General features: G+C 41.5%; 1 pseudogene; it reads right to left on the reverse strand.

The window, feature by feature from the left end:
* Positions 1-518: 518 nt before the first annotated feature.
* On the reverse strand, positions 519-2,682 carry LOC144635410 (bifunctional methyltransferase-like; annotated as a pseudogene).
* Positions 2,683-5,000: the final 2,318 nt, after the last annotated feature.

Here is a 5,000-nt window from a genome sequence, read left to right on the forward strand (position 1 = left end):
GTCCAAAGCAGAGGCAGCAGAGCATTCTGGAACGTGGGGGGAGGGGGCTATAAAGACTGTCCCAAAAATACTCGGCAGGTTTTCATATTTGGAGCAATTTTTTTTCGTTCTAGCAACTTTTTGATTTCTGATCAGTTTCTAGACCGAAGATTTCCGAAGATTCTCCGGTTGTTGTTCGAAGGCCATACGAACGTTTCCGATCGTTTTACGAACTTTTCCGACGATAAGCGAAGTTTCCCAAAGACTTTCAAGGAAGTTTCTAAGAGTTTGTACTCACTCACGAGAAGGAATATCTTGACATACCAGTTTCACACTGCGCTTGCGATATTCTCGGCACCAAAACGTGGGGGGCTAAGCCCCTTGGGGTGGGGGCTACAGCCCCCCCCCCCCCCCATGCCCCGCCGCCTATACAAAGTACACAGAACAGAAGCCTTTTCTAAGGCAGTTCAGTAACGTTTACAAGAGAGGAGCCTGGTGAGGAGGCAGTGAAATTTACAATGCTTACATTGCTAGAAAGATTTTAATTTTTCCTCAATACAAACTTGATCTGATAAATCAGCAAATTCTCCCAAACAGTTTTCAGAAATCTATGGACAACAGAAATACCGTAAGAAATTAAATGTTAATCTTAGTGCTTCTGGATTGCTTAGAAGGGAAAGAAAACAACTCATATGGTATGAAAATGACTGAAGTTTTAACGGAAACATACAGCAAAACAATAGTAATACTCTCAGTAGAGTCCAGTTAATTACTCTATAGTCTGGACTATAGCGTTCAAATGAACGCGTCATCATAGTGAACGCCCAATCTTTCTTCTCATAAAGCTTGACTAACACCGTTATGTAAATAGTTACCATAGCTACCGTAAACCTGGCCAAAAGATACCCTTAGGTTAAGTTTAAATGCTGATGATAGATCACGACATTTTTGTCATTTAATTGCTATTAAGAAGTTAAAGTACTGTATTTCACATGTTATTTCTTAAGGAGAAAAACCGTGCCAAATTATACTTTCCCAGGAGCCCTAAAAATCCTATGAAGTGAAGATGAAGAACGGAAACTTTAAAGTCACTTTCCTCTTCTTACATTTCAGTGTGCATAAATTTTGATAAGAAAATTTCATTCTTGTTTCAGAAACTCCACAATACATATATCTATTTCGTGTTGTTCGTCTGCTATCTCAAACAGAAAGTTTTTTGCTAAAAAGATTTTGTAATCCCATCCTGTTTCCTTCACTACTCTATCAAACAGCTCTTTTGATCCAATATTGAAAGAGAAGGTGACGAAAATCCTTCCCGTTTTCTTAAGATAGCTCTTCGCTTCCAAGAGGTAACGGCGAAAGCTCTCATATCCCGGATCAACTAAACTGCGCATGAGCATATCTACCTTGGTCCCAGGCTCTGTGTGATGGCCAGCCCAAGGGGTGTTCCAGTAGATCACGTGAATATGTGAATATTCACGTGAATATTTCGTGGTTGAACACATCAGAGGTCACAACTTTGACTCGGTCGTCGACTCCATGCAGTTTTGCATTTTCAATAGCGTTTTACACAGCCGTTTCGTTGATATCCGTGGCCAAAACATGACATTTCTGTGAAGCTAATGCTGCCAGGATCGAGGTATAAGCCGCTCCACAACCAACCTCCAGGAAATCAAAGGACTCTTCCTCGGCTTTCTTCCGCAAATCTCCTTTAAGCTCTTTGCAAGCGCAAAGAAAAACGGGATGACTTGGCGTATCTCGTGTTTGCTCGTACGGTAGAGCTTAAATGCGCTACAAAGAGAAGTGCATATTTGCAGGGGAGTTACAAAGTTAATTTCACTTCATGTAACAGAGGAATGTATATATCTGGGAGATTGCCCTATTCTATTTCTACAGGAAAATTCACGGCATCTTCGACGTCACAAACAGCGCAAATACATGCAAAATTGCGCGGGTTCTCGCGTGGATGTACCCGCAATTACGTGATCAGTGTCACGTGCGTCGCAAAAACATTCGAGTCTGCACAGAAAGTTGTGAACGAAAAAGAAGACAGTACAGTCAAGTTCTGTTCAAAGTTTAAATTTTGTATGGACAGTATCGTATAGCAAGGTGTGCAACTGCCGTGTCGAACTAAATTCGTCTCCTTAGTTGATGTAACGCTCAACATTAACTACCGTTGCAACTGCTGGAGCAGGTTTCTGAGATTAAATTAATGATATAAACATTATTTGGATTATTCAAAGCCATCGCGGTCTGATCAAAACTGCACAGTACCGCCAAAAATGCAAATCGTTATTATCAGTGTTACCAATGCAAGGCTGTTACACTTCTCTAAATTAACTTAAAGTAAACCACAAACCCACCTCTCCTTTAACGTTACACCATTCTCACCCTTCCGCAATCTGGAAACGAAACACTATTTCTTTTTGAAATAGCTGCTTGTTGTTTATGCCACGGAGAAGACTGCGACGGTTAGACTAGCGGGAATCCTGTTGCGCTTGGCGTAGCCGCAGACTCGACGACCGTGGGCGCCACGCGATCCTTGTCTCTTTTCCTTCTCGGGACTTCGGAAACCCGCCGCGATTGGGCAACAGACTTTTCCATTTTGAAAGAGTTTCCTGCTGGCTTAACCGAACAAAAAGATCGGATAACGTATGACATACATACGAGTCGTGATGTCACGTCCGCTCACACACTGCACATGACAGTCGCACGTGTAAAAATGTACTTAATTTACATTGTGGTTTCTGGTGGTGTTCTGACTTGGCTCGTCTTTGATTGATTGTTTCTTCCGACACTGAAAAATCTCGCTGAAGATGTTTTAACACTGAAGTTGAATACTTCGAACTCCATCTCAACGTATTATTTTTCTGAAAGATATCAATGCGAAGAACTTCTTTGTAAGACCAAGAAATTCATCCTTGCAAATTTCACCGCCATGTACGCAGAAAACCGGGAAGATATTTTGAATATGTCGAACAAGGAAATTGAAATGTGGATTTCAAGTGATGAAATAAATGTGAGCGCTGAGGAAGATGTGTTTAAGATCATTCTAGCATGGATTGATCATGACAAAGGCAAGCGAAAGAAATATTTCGCCGAATTATTCCGTCAAGTTCGACTCGTTTATGTATCGCGTGACTTTCTAATCAGTGATGTCGTGACAAATGAACTCGTGAATGACAATGAAGGCTGTTTGGATCTTGCAAAGAATGCTGTACACTCAATCGAATCTACAAATTTTGGTAACGTTTCTGTTTCACCCAGGAAGTCGCTTGAAATCCCTGCTTTGGCAGTGACTGGATGCGAAGAATTGCTGTGTTATTTTCCTGGTGAGAACAGCTGGTGGAAATTAGGTGAGATACCATCTGAATGTAACACGCTATTATTTCCTTGCAAAGGGCATTTGTACGTTCCCGGTACTGATATGTCAAAATCAACTATTCTAAGCTACAGTCCAGACACCAACAGTTGGATGCGGCGACTAACGACGAATATTGGAGAAAACAGATATTTGATGAATATATTTGTCGGAAATGACGAAGCGTACGCTTTGGTGTCTGATATATGCTCATCTTGTAGTCGTATAAGATATTCTCCAAATGAAAGATATTTGGAAAATAATCTATGTGACAGAGAACACAGGACTTTCATCTCAAAGTATAAACCAGAATCACAATCATGGCAAGAAATCCTATTTCTTGATGCTCTTTGTCCGATTTTGAGAGAGAAGTTTTGTATTGTAGCCAGTGAGAATTTTATATATTTTATTGGCGGCTGTGTGCATGTAAAAGAAACAAACTCTGATGTTTTCCGTAAAAAGAACCTGACCGACGTTGACAGGTATGACCTTAGCAAACACCAGTGGGAGAAAGTAGCTGATATTCAAATTGCGAGAAGAAGAGCTCTAGGAGCTGCAGTGAACGGAAAAGTTATCATTGCTGGTGGAGCAGTTCATATTCAAAAGCATGCTGGTGGTTACATGTGTTGTTTAAGTGACTCATGCGAAATGTACAATGAATCAACAAATCAGTGGCAGTTAATCGCGGGACTCAAGAAACCGAAAGCATTGGACACTCTCTTAGCGGCTGATGGGAAGGTGTATGCTGTGAGCTGTCGGACCTATTTCTACTACGGTGGTCGGGGGACACCGCCGCCACCTGGTCGGGGGCGCATGCGGCCCCCGCCAAAATACACTTTTGAAGAAATAAGTGTTGAATGTTATAATGTTGATAAGAACGAATGGGAGTTGAAAACTGAAACAACTGTAAAGCGGGGAGGGTTGGGTTTAGTTAATTTCGCAGGAGCTTGTTCAGTGAGATTTTTCAAAGGACTATCCAATCTCCGTGGGCTGGAACCTTTCCTTTCACATAGTCTTTCTCGCAAAGCAGAAGAGCGGAAATGCTTAATTATGTGACAGAAAACGTCCTAGTTTCAATTTCGCGGTTATAGTTAAAGGGATCCGGTCAGCGTTCAGACCGCGCTGACCTGGACGCTAGTTTTCACGTTTTGAAAAAAGTCCACCTCAACCCGAAATCAAAATTACGCGAAGAGAGCCTCCAGTAATCTGCTTAATTAAATCTTCTTAGTGTTTCGTAATTAAAAATTAAAGTTTATCTCCTTAGGGGAAGGTCAATGAGTGTGTACAAGTGCGATTTCGACAGTTCTATACTATATTTGTGCATAGGCTAGTAAAATTGAAGAAGTGAAGGTTACGGTTCCTGTTTTTGTAAGCTTGAGAGTAATGTTTTTTTGGAATTATTTTTTAAATGCTACGCCTTCTACTAAAACGAATGTAAATACAAATTACTTACCAGATGTTAAACTTGCGTTGTTTCGATGTCTCTGTGGTCCTGGAGTCGATGTTAGGCCATTTGGGCGAGTTTAACTTTCTGGATTCTGCCTTCTACTCCCGGGGGGGGGGGGGGGACTCCCATATTAAAGGGACGGGGATGCTCGTCGGAAATTTTGAAAACAACCCCTAAAAGAGACCAATCTGGGCGTGGCTCTAGCTATTTTAG

This window comes from Oculina patagonica, chromosome 13, assembly GCF_052425735.1.
Source record: "Oculina patagonica isolate OP01 chromosome 13, crgOcupat, whole genome shotgun sequence".
Lineage (NCBI taxonomy): Eukaryota > Metazoa > Cnidaria > Anthozoa > Scleractinia > Oculinidae > Oculina > Oculina patagonica.